A 12871-nucleotide genomic window follows, 5' to 3' on the forward strand; every position below is an offset into this window, starting at 1 on the left:
TCTCTTTCTCTTTATAGCTGGTGGTGTACAGCTTTTTAGTATAGATTACACTTTTCTAAAATGAATTTTAAAAATAAAAACAATTACAATCTAATCTTTCCACGTTTGATCCCAAGATCCCAAGAAAAATAAATCTAAACGGGGAGAAAGCTATGCTGAAAGTTTATTAAGATGCTTAGAAGACAAAGATATCAATTTATGTTGCATTTGTCTGATTGTGAATCAAAAAACACATATATTTAAACCCGCGTTTGCGATTTAAATCAAAACGCGATTTAAATCAATATAAATGTTTATATTGTAACGCCTAGGTGACTATTCATTGTTATTAAAATGACTTAAATTCGATCATGTTGTGATATTTAGAAATATAAATTTGTTTGGTGCGAGTGAGGTTTTATTTAATCTCTGAGCCAGGGAAACTTTTTATTTTTTCAAAGAAATGTTTGTTAAAAAAAAGTCATGGCTCCAGCAGGATTCAAACACAGAGCATGTGATGTGGGAGTTAGGAACCAAACCCACAGCGTCACCGGCAAGGTCACATGCAGAGTGCTGAAAAAGCACTACAGAAACATTATCAACAGACAATGTACAGCGTGTACTATTCTTGTGTTGCGGTACATGAATATAATTATATCATTATTAATTTCTTTAGATACGCGATTCCAATATTATATTCCCTTTTAATCAAATTCTAAAAGTATGCTTGTTGACTCCTGTATCACGTTAGTTAAAGACTTCGATGCTTAAAATGTTTAGGGAGAAATGGAATACTGGTGTGTATGTTTTCTTTAAAGTACCGAGACCAGCCATTTACTGTATGTTTAAGTTCCAAAATTAATATCGTTTATGGCCTTCACACGCATTACAGTATGCTCCTATTATTTTTATGCTCAGCTACTAAGATTTCCCTTCAGTGGTAAAATTCCATATAAATATTCAATGCTAAAACGGGCACAGTAAAGACATTTACTGTAAATCTTTCTACGACCGACCAACGGACCACGAGTGCCCCTGTCAGTCAACCAATAACGTACCGCGGTATTGTGCGTCATCGCGCGTCACGATGCGTGTCTGTACGTGTCTGTATCGCGCACTTTGAATGGCTGCATCTGTATGTTTTAAACTTTCCAAATATGACTCCCTGCCAGTTTTTAAACTTTCTATCACAGAGTAGATGTAAAAATACTTAACAATTACTTTCAAATTATCAGAACTGTCTTAGGTCTGGAACACTTTACAGAATTGACAATGAGAAAAAACAAATTAATATATTGAAAAGGAAATATAGTTTTTTACATATACAGTAATAGGACTAAAGTTAACTTAGTCAAACAACATTAGATTGATTTTGTTTGAACCTTAACCTTGAGTATTGTGTGTCAATGACTTAACACAACAATGTGCAAAATATCTCAGTAACTGTCATGTGCTGTTAAAATACAACAATAGTTGAATTCTGAAATTAATTTAATCAAAAACAATGGACAAAATCATCAGGAAAACATGAAGTAAACTTGGGCACAAGGTTTGCTCCATGGTGTGAATCTTGGAATATCCCTGTGATAAAGTTGCAAAAACACTGTGTTATTTATCATTCAGAATGATGCAGCAGCAGATTCCAGCAGACCTGTCTTCACAGACCTCAGTGCATAAATTGTGCTTACAGCTTTTAGCAGGGGAATGTTATACTGTCTGGGACTCTACAGGATGATGCCACCTTCAGTAACAGCACACTGGACCCTGTAATATAACTTTTTGCATGTAACTGCATCTCAGGGATGTGCAAAAATGTTTTTTACAAAGATGAATGAATGTATACTGTATGAGTGAATGATGTAATGGCCCTGCTCAACTATAGCAGCTCTACAGCTGTTCTCAGCCTCAGTCCACTGTGGTACCTTCAGTACACAACAGACCAGGTAATGAAATCAATGACTCTGAAACTCCCACTCCCACTCTCTTGAACAGACTCACGAGTTTGTTATTCACCTCAATCATGTCAAAATCTCAGGTTAGTGTTTAGAGTTTGATTTAAATGTCTCATCTGAAGGACAGCAGCTCCTACAGCACTGCATCCTTGTGCTCCAGCATCATTCTGGGATTGTTTGTAAATCCTGGTTCAGCAGCTCCACTGACAGCAGGAACCTGGTCTTCCTTGGAAGTCTCCCATTATGGTTCTGATCTGGCCAAGCTGTGCTTGGCTTCTGAGATCTGATGAGACCAGGCTACAAGGGGGTAATGCTGTCCTTTCTGAACAATATGATTAAATAGCATATGTATATTGTACTGTCTTCATTTAGTGTTGATTGTTAATGACATGTGAACTAACTGCCAGGTTTTTAAGTTTCTGTCACATTGAAGATGTCAAAATACTTACCAATTACTTTCAAATTATCAGAACTGTTTTGTAAGAGTTTGTCTGAAATACTTTACAGAATTCACAAAGAGAAAAACAAATCAATATACTGAAAAGGAAATGCATATTATTTTGCACAAAATAATTTGGACTTAACTGTTCTCCCAACAAATCTGTGGGTTTTGTCTGGATGATCCACAGTCCAAAGACAAGCTGGTTGATTAATCATGAGCTTCTGGGAAAATTGCCCGTGGTATTTTGAGTGTCTGTTTGCCATGTGTCCTGTGCAGGGTGTATCCCACCTTGTGCCCTCTGCTTTTTAGGATGGGCTCTCGTTCTCCTGTGGCCCTGTATTGTATAGAGTTTAGAAGATGGATGGATGAATTTTAAAATGATTAAAACATCTCTTGTTCATGGTTTTTCTAACACAAATACTTTAGTTGCTCAGAAATAACACTAAAGCACTGTGCAGGTTTTATTGATCTGCCTAAGAAAACACATTTATTTCTTTTTTTAAATCTACCCATTGTGAGAGAGAATTATGCTAGTACTAAAATAGTGCTAAAATAATAAGATTAAATAGGATATGATTAAATTTATTTTAGTCAAACAATTTTAGATTAATTTCTGTTTCAATGATCACCTTGAGCAAAGAGCCCCAGTGTCCTCAGCAGTAATTCTTTTATAGCACGTTCTGTCTGGACTTAAAATATCTCCCACTGTCTGACAAGTCAGGGCTGGAAAAACATTCATGGCCTCCTCTTGTTTCCTAAATATACTGTACTGTAGGTACAATAACAAAAAGACAAGCTGCAGGAGAAGCACAAAACAGATTTAGTGAATTTCACCAAAGTCCTTTTCACCAAAGTCCTTGATTTCCAGGAAAATAAATTCCAGCTCTTTGACACTGATCTCAAAATACGACAGCCAAGTAAGAAGCTGTTGATTGAAAGATTATTAAACAAGAGCAAAGGGCACATAGTGTAAGTCAAAGTCAACTTCACAGCCAAAACAACCGTCTTGGGTGTTAGTAATTTTTTGTGATGCATATCGGAATAACAGAGATACAATAAAAATACATGAAAAAAAATACAAAGAATAAATAACATACTGTACATGTATCATAAACAAAATAAAATACAATGCTACAGTACATTCCAGTGAAAATAGAGATCCAACAATTTAACAATTCATACCCTTATAACAATCTTGAGTTAATAGCATCCTGCCATGTTGTTATTTAAGAAAAAAACATCTTTAGGAAATCTACTTAAAATCTTTTAATAATTTAAATTTAAAAAATCAGTTCAGGTCACCTGTATCAGCAGCTGTTCTCAGTCTCAGTCCTCTGTGGTTCCTTTCGATGAGCCCGTGAACCTTCTGTAGAGCTGAGGGAGGTTTTTGTACAGACATGTATCACTGTGTGAATGGGTAGCTATAGTCCTGCTGACAGTAATAATCTCCTGCATCTTCAGTCTGGACTCCAGTGATTTTCAGTGTGAAGACTGTCCCAGAGTAACTGCCAGTGAATCGATCAGGAATCCCAGCATAACGGTTAGTTGCATCATGTACCAGGAGCTGTGGAACCTGGCCAGGTTTCTGCAGGTACCAGTGTACATCATCACTAGTAGACTGACTGGCTGTACAGCTGATTGAGACAGAGCTTCCTGGGAGAACAGTTTGAGCTGGAGACTGAGTCAGAACAATTTGACCATGGCAACCTGAAATAAAATAAGGACATTTTCTAAAATGAAAATCTTAAACATGTATGACATTATTTAATGTGTGTACAATATATATATATATAATTGAATACATTACAAATGTCTTAAGAAAATTGAGCATTAAGCTAGTACAAACATTTAAACGTATTTCCTTTTATCCTCACCTTGAACAAAGAGCCCCAGTGTCCCCAGCAGTAGAATCAGTGACATCATTGTCCTGTGTGTGTTAGTGACTCTGAAAGAGCTGAACAGTGATTGATCCACACTGTGAGTCTTAAAGTGTTTGGAGCAGTGAGGCGGCACAGGTATGCAAAGCTTCTTCCTGTATACAAATCCTGTCACAGACAGTTAGAAAAGGCCTGAGCTAGGAGAACAGGTGCAATCTGCAAGTGTTTGGTTACTTTCTACTATTTTATTTTATTTCTGTTGCATTACTAGCAGTGCACTGCAGTACTGTTAACAGTTTGTCCCTAAATAATTGAAAAGCTTGCACATTCCTTAAACTTTATTACATTTTCTGTTTTAGGGCAGTAATACTGTAGCTTTAAAACTAATACTGTAGTTACTTACTGTAGTAAGCTTTTATTTACTTAGTTTAAGCAAGTATTTGACGTAGAATCCTTCTTTAAAAAAACACACAAATGTTACTCATTTTAAAACAGTTCTGGAGCACAAAGTTGAGATGAGCATCACCTTGTGGCCACTGTTGTGTCCTGCAAGCAAGCCCTCTGGGCTCTCAGGGTTCTGTGAGATCTGGAGGCTCTTTTTTCCTCTGGATTTCTTTGGAACTCATTTATACAAATTTCATGACAATGACACACCTGTTTATATATCATATGAGTTATTTTACAAAGGAATGTGTTTTTAACCTCTATCTCTTACAGTTCACACACTGAAGCAGCTCTCTACTAGAACTTCTGTTATACCTGCCACAGATACTGAACCCACAATGTACTAACTGTAGCCAACTGTTCAATTCAATTCAAGGTGCCTCATCTTCACACTTTAACCCCTCACAGGCTGTCAGATCTCCCAGAGCCACCAGTGTACCACAGACAGCACAGGATTTAATATAGGACATTTATTCTTCAATCACCCTCTCGATTACTAGAGAGTGAGTACAGCTCATAGTGTCCTCATTACTCTGTACAGTAACTTGCCTTTGCTATAAGGGTAGGTAAACTAAATAGAAGATGATCAATATATTCTTAACTAGAGGACATTGCAATGAAAAGTTCCAGATATGAAGATCTGGTACAAGACAGCAAAGGGAAAGGGGGGCAGGAGTGGTTGTTCCAACTGCAGGCTGGGTACAGAGGATTCCCTGCACAGTCAGTGTGGAGAGAGATGACAGCTGTGGGGCTGACTGGAAGGGTCAGACAGGCAGCAGTCTGAAGGCTGGAAGAGACAGTGGAGAGAGAGAGCCTCAAGCTAGCTCTGGAACAGGAGAGAGAAGCCTGGTCTTCATACCGTAATGTGAACTCTGAACGCTGCAATATAAAAGGCTAAACCAACCAGTAAAGTGTAATAAGATTCCATCTCACCCACAGAATCTTTAAGTGAGTATTCCTCCAAGAAACATTCAAACCTGACACATATGACCATTTCCACACGGGTGGGGCTGCTTCATTCAGATTCCCATGGAGAGACCAGAGACAAAAGCATATGCTGTAAGCTCTACAGCCCTCGGCAAAGTGTCAGGTAACAGGTGGACAGTAGGGTGCCCCTGATGTGATGTCCCTCCTCCACTTCTGTCAGCTTGCAGACACATTGTCCATCATCGGTGTGGAGAGACTGGACTCCTTGTACTGTACAGCTAAAGAGCCCGAGACAATGGCTATCATTCATAATGGCTATCAGACCAGTACACCTATTCTCTACGTAAACCTGAATGTGTCCATTTTCTGTGAAAACCCATAGAGATGTGAAACGAGCTGGCAGTGGCAGGCCAACCTTGTCAACGTAAGTCAACACGCAGTTTCACAAGGGGTTTAAATACTTGCTTACATGTACAGAGGTGTTGTCCAAGTATGCCTGGGGCTTGCCTTTATGAGACAAGTTGGGGAAAGAGATGGTGAAAAAGTTTTATATTGACTCATGCTTACTTTCCCCAGAAACATTAGACTGAAAAGGGTGTGGAATTTCTCCCACTTTTGATACATTCAACAACTATACTGAATTTGATCTGCTCTCAGAAAATGGCTGTAAGAACTGGAACTCTTCTACACCTGCAGGGAGGTACAAATTATGAACAGATAAATGTGATGAACATGTTCTACAACAAAACTTTGATAATCCAAAAGTTTACTTCAAGTGTAACCCCATCAGCAGAAATCTTAAAGAGGTTCGTGATAAAAATATCACTTTGCTCAGAGGAGAGTGGGCACGTGTTACAAGGTTTGAGGCAGCTTGAGAGGGAAGAAGTCACCCCATCCTGCTGATCACCTGAATTTAATACCCTATCCTGCTACATAGACAACATCACCAGTTACTTGGCGACACTTAAAGTACACACCTATCCTGCACTGTTTACTTATCCAAGGATCAGAAGGATTGCTCATCATGCCCTCCTTCAATAAGTCACATTATGTTCCTGTAAATGTTGAGCCTTTCAACACAATAACGACTGAAATAAGAAGTGATTAGAACAAACCCAGCAACTTCACATATGGAAAGTGATATTCAAGTTGCAGTTCAGGCCTATGAAGAATAACCAATTAAACCCTATGGAGACTCTGCCATGTACTGGGACTATCACCAGTATCAAGCCAGTTACAGACTGACCGGTTTCGAAGGCTTGCCAGTCCAGTACTGGAGGGGATCAGTGATATATTCAGGGCCCTATTTAGGAAAGCAGTACTTTTTTGAGACATTGTTGTGAAATTGCAAAACCGCACATAAAAAGCAACAGCATATATTGCTAAAGACATGTGCAGACATGTTGCTAATGCTGTGATAAATAGTGAACCCTCAGCAGCAACAGGGTTCAGGACTAATGTTTATCAAACATGGAGTCAAATCAAACTCAGTCACAAGAAATGGGCTGTGAGAAAGAAGAAAGGTCTATGTCTGACGCAATAAGACGGTGAGATATTTTAACCACAGAGTCTGTGCACTGCAGCTCACAAGAATGCACAAAATCTGACTTTGTAAAAGTATTACCAACACAGTCAAGCACCGAGAAATCTTTTAATGGAGTCTCACTGCTAACAGGTCTTTCAAGAATTTTTCGTAACGGGAAACAGCAATGATTAGATGAACTTGAACAACACCATGATCTACAGTATCAAACAATATTACCAATATTATCAAAGGAAATGGTGACAAGATTGCAGATACCACCAGGGTAGTCGTTTTGAATTACCCTGTGGCATTGCTTTTCAGACAGATAGGCATCACTGTTGGTGACTGTGAGATCAGTCAGAGCAACAGCCCTTAATCTCACAGGGTTCTGATAGAAACCATCCTTAAGTACAATGAATACACCCTGAGAACACAGCTCTCTACAGCACTGTTTTACAGAGATACTGCGGGAAAGCATGAAGTCACTACATTGGATGGCGCAAACCAAGGTTTCAGAAAAAGGAACCAAATTCACAACCGGCAATAATAAAGAAGACCTGTTGTGACACATCCAGGTGGACCTTTTTATCCAGGACAAGATAATGCTGAGCTAGGTGCAGAAATGAAACTCATGAGCAACAAAGAGTCCTTCTGCCTTGTGGCCAATGAGCTGACTTTAAAATTAATGTTCTCTCAGCATCGCTGTTTGTTAAAAGGGTGAAAGTGGCACCATGGGTATGTCATTCCCAGGCCTGCTTAGGCCCAACAAAAATGAACCCCTTTGACAATGTCCATTTGAAAATCTAAAGCCCTGGTGTGAGAAGCAGAATCTAAAACCAAGAAAACAACTTGGGCAGCAGTCAAAGATGCTTGTGCTGGGGTTGTAGACAATGAATCCTTCAGAGGAAGCTACACGGGAAACTACAACTTTCAACATTACAGCATTAATTTCTTGGCTTTGTACTAGGATGGCAAACACATACTGTACCTGCAAAGTCACTACAACCTGTTTTTTGTTTCCAGGGAGATCTGTGTTTGTGAATATTTTAATCTAGTTCAAACAGCAGATAAACATCTGTTTATGTACTGACCAGAAGTCAGTTCTGGCCCACCGTAATGATTTTGCAAAAGGTTACACCTTGTTTGTATTCAATCTAACCAAGAGTGCAAGGGTCATTATCCTTCAATAAAAACAGGAAACCTGAGAGGTGAAGTGCACTTCACACAACCCCCATCAAGCCCTACCAGCCTTGCTTTCTAGAGTGTGTAGACATCGCTGTTTGTTTTTCTGTTCCAGAGATGCAAAGGCTTGTCTTTTAACCAAGCTGGGGAATTCCACCCCAGAAACAGTTGTGGCATTACATGGGGGTGTGTTCAGTGTGGAGACAGAGTCCTGGATTGAGGACGATGGATTGCTGCAGCAACCACGGCTGCGGGGGCACTTAAAGATACACTGAGCACCTCCCTGAAGGGATGCGCAGACCCCCTCAAGGGGAGGACCTTCCACCGACAGTCCTGGAGGGGATTGTGACTGAGCATAAGGCCCTCTTTTTTCCTTTTTGTTTTCTTTTTGCCGGTCCCACCGTGTATCTATATTGGTGCAGACTGACCCTTGTCCCCCCCTCTCCTGCCATGCATCTTTTACCGAGACAGGTTGAGGTTTTATTTTTATTTAGGCCTTACGCTCCCTGCTCTCCCAGACTAGACCCTGTTAAATAGGGTATGTCCAGCCTGGCCACTGCTGTGCTAAGCGGTGTATTTTTTCTTTAGCATTTTTTAAAATCTTTTTCCAGCCCTATTTGTGTTTTTTGTGGGTTTTTTTTTCGCTAACCTCACACCAGTGTCTCTGCCCCCTCAGATGGGGCGGTGACTTTTACCAGTACTCACTGTGGCTCCTCCCACTCCTGCGCTGTTAAATAAACAAAAAACAAGTAAAACAAGACAAAAGTATCAGAGTTTGATTCAAATTTATTCAAGTAACTGCACTCAAATCTGTTTTGGCTCTAGAAAATTTAAAATGTACAATGACTGGAGATATAAAACTGTTGATGCAGAATAATGTGTTGGTGTGCAATTCTAATAAAACAGGCAAAGAAATTATATGTGCAATTCTTTAATTTTAATAATAATAATAATAATAATAATAATTACTTGCACATACATAGGGCTTTTCTGGACACTTCACCAGAAGTTCTTTGCAGGTAACAGGGGCTCCACCTGGATGATACAATTTCTTGCATTAGGAATTTGTTTTCTCACATAATCCATCTTGCTCTCCACAAGACACACAGGCAGAGAGAGAAGCTGGGGGTCAGCCATTTATACAGCACCCCTGGAGCCTTGCTCAGGGGCCCAACAGAATAGAATTTCTCTGCCAGCCATGGGATTATAACCGGCAACCTTCTACCCTCAAGTGCAGAGCCTTAACCACAGTGCCACCACTCCACTCCATTATAAGCTTCCCAGTAGTAGTAATGATCATTTTGTGGGGGAGAGATCTCATACTTCACTATGAATAATCAAGAGGCATCACATGAGTAATGTTCTTTCATTTACTGTGGAATGTTGTTCAAGGCATGTGAACTGACACCACATTTTTGAACTTTCATTTTTTTCACAGAGTGGGGGTAAAAATACTTACAAATTATTTAAAAGAAGTGCCTTGTGTAAGAAGTTCACCAAATTTATAAAGAGAAACAGATCTCCTTCAAGGAGATTTTGTTTCCTTCCGGTTTTTATTATATACACACCATTTAAATTATTAAAATATCAGAATTTTTCAGACTAAAATCCTTCAAGTGCTGAATAAGAAATCTAAACACGGTGCAGTTTTTACATCACTAGCTAGGAGGAGACAAATGTCAGCAATGGGAGAACTGAGTTGACGATTGTTGGAAATTAAGCCTGTTTCACTGATGAAATCATGGTGCTGTTACAAGGGAGACAGCACTGATGTGCCCTGCATCCCTCTTGAGGTCAATACTAATAATGGTAGTCAGTGTTTTTGTGGTTCTGTTTGATTAACACATCTAAATGAAAAACATCCAGATCCCCAGTGTCTCACAATAGCGTCTGTGATCTGTCTTTAGAAATGGAGTTGATTGGATTGCATTTTATATAATAAATATTACAAGATAAAAATAGTTATCTAGTTATGCTTAAAATATTAAATATTAAAAAGCTATACTATTAATTAACATAATTTATTTTATTTCCAATTTTCAGTTTCATAGCCTGTTAAGCTTAGTACTTAAATACATCTACACACACAAAATGATTATCAGTGTAGAGGCTGTTCCAGACCCACTGCCAGTGAATCAATCAGGAACTCCTGACTGATGGTTTGTTGCATCATAAACCAGGAGCTGTGGAGCCTGGCCAGTTTTCAGCCAGTGCATAGCTGTAACAAATCAACTGGGTGAAGAGACTCGGAGCACTCTGACAACAGCACTCTGGAAATGAAATAGTAACAAAAAATGAATCCATGTTTTCTTACTGTAAACATTTGTGTATTGATTTGCCTATAAAAACAAATTTGCTACATTTTCATTCATTTTATTTTTTAAATTTACCTATTGTGATTGAGATTTATGTTAGTATTGTTACTGCTATAGGTGACTAGCAAGTGTCTCTAAGAGTTTAGATAAAGTGTGCAACACCTGACATTGTAAACATTTCCATCTTTAAAACAGAAGGGGATGTTTGCTGAGGGGGGTTACCATTGTTGTAACAAACAAATAAGTTCTGGACCCCGAGATGAAGTTGAAACAAGTGAGTTTAATTGCATGCTAGGTACAGTATATTCAAAGAGTTGTTCAAAATTATAGGTACAAAGCTCCAGTTTATATAGCAAACTTCATCCATTTCTGACGCAAATTGTTACCGTGGTAATGGGGGAAGGTCACCTGTGTTTGGACATTCTCTAGATCTTGAACACTTTGAATGGCCAGTCTTATCTTCCCATAGTTAGGGAGTCTCTATCTTATACTTGGAATCTCTTATCAGTTAACTCCCATCCCTGCCATAACTCAAAAGAGCTTAAGCATGGAATGTTTTGTACCAAAAGAAGTCTTTGTGCATAAAGAAACAAGTAAACCATTTTTTCACATTTCCTATCTTTCTTCATTCCCCCCCTTCAGTACTACACAAACAACATGAGGCAGACTTCGCCTTTTTAGGAGTACAGGCATGCATTACCATGACTTTGTGAGTTACACGATTACAGCAAGACGTGATTAAAATCTTACCGCAAGTGACGATTACAATTGCACATACTGTATAAGCAATACTAACCCTACAAATAGATACTGTAACAAAGTTCCATCTTAGAACCCAAACACAGACTTCAGCCATGTGGAGATCAATCATCAGGATCTCGGTATAGCATTACAACATTAACTTTGATTATAATTTGTGGCTGATAGATATGACAATGCCAAGAATGTGTTGATACCATATTCCCCAATATCAGAGTGATGTTCCTCAGGCCTAACAAGTACACTGTTGGCCGCTCTTAGGAAGCCCGTAAGACACAGAAAGAATAGCAACAGCATTATTTCTGTTCACTCAGTCTCTGGTGCAGTGGCTCAGTGACAGTGCAATGCATGGATCCAGCGATCTCGCCCAGTCATTCGGATGGCAGAGTTGGTAGTCTGTAGCACTTGGTATGGTCCCTCTCAGCTGGGTTGCAATGTCAGTCAGGGCATCTTTTTCACTCACAACCACTCGTCAGGTATCAGGTCATGTCTTCCCTCTACTGTGTAGTGGCAATGCTTGTTAATAAGACAGAATTAAGCATTGGTATGCTGTCCTAAAGGAGGCCCCATCTCACCCTCCATCTCTGTGGTGCAGCCACAGAGAAAGTATTCATGCAGGCTGTTTTAAGATGTTTTCTTTTGATAAGGAACAAGCTCCCAGACGGGGATGCACTTAGCTAAGCCTGGCTATCATGATCAATGGTCATCCATTGGCGCCTATCAGTCTAGGGAGTGCCGAATGGACATCTGGACTGCATTCCTAAGTGTCAAGAGTAAGTGACTTATATCTCACCTTGACCAACCAATCAGGGACTGGCAGGGCGTGGTAATACCACGTGGGTCTCCAATGCCCGCCAAACTCTCAACCAATCAGCACACATCTGTGTCTTGGTCAAAAAGGGAGCGCAAGCTCAGATCGGGGCTCTCCTTTGCCATTTTCGTGCATCCTCAGAGACAATCACGTGACAACTGCTGTTGTCTGCAAAAGGACTTGGACTTTGTTCTAAGCGTGAGGCCGAGGATCCCGTACGTAGTCAGAATTCTACTAACGTGAATGCTCCGCTTGATCAACGGCAGCCTACAGTTGGACCCTCGTCGACAACCTGAATAGCTTATTCAGAAGCAGCGCTGGACCGGGAACGAACCAGCTTCTTCCCAGGCAAAAGAGTGACTTGCGAGGACTCGCGGTCACACTCTGTGCATAGAGACTTTCTACTAGCCAGCCGGACTACTGGTAGATCCCCTCGGAGCAACGACTGCCCTGCGCGCCGCAGTCAGATTCCTCCGCCCGTTCTACTCTGAGCTGCACCTCGACTGGTTGGCCGGTAGCCAGAGGACGCAGACACAACGCCCATTGGACAACCGCTGGAACAGAGGCTCCAACAGAGCCTGTCAGCTGGTTTGGTGTTCGTGCCGGGAAATTCCAAATCCATACACAGTGGATAAGTAAACCCCATGTTCTACATTGC

At 40.1% G+C, this 12871-nt stretch overlaps 1 long non-coding RNA gene and 1 gene segment (V, D, J or C); both read right to left on the bottom strand.

Annotated features, from left to right (window-relative positions):
* The window catches only part of LOC148815891 (Ig kappa chain V-III region MOPC 321-like), a 736297-nt gene that overhangs the window by 417457 nt on the left and 305969 nt on the right, over window positions 1–12871 (bottom strand).
* Window positions 822–4321, bottom strand: LOC148815897 (uncharacterized). Its single transcript, XR_016086035.1, has 4 exons — window positions 4248–4321; window positions 3676–4080; window positions 3003–3169; window positions 822–2707 (listed from the first exon to the last, which is right to left on the bottom strand). It is a non-coding gene; the product is annotated as an uncharacterized LOC148815897 (long non-coding RNA).

Source organism: Atractosteus spatula, chromosome 24 (assembly GCF_055471065.1).
Source record: "Atractosteus spatula isolate fAtrSpa1 chromosome 24, fAtrSpa1.hap1, whole genome shotgun sequence".
NCBI lineage: Eukaryota > Metazoa > Chordata > Actinopteri > Semionotiformes > Lepisosteidae > Atractosteus > Atractosteus spatula.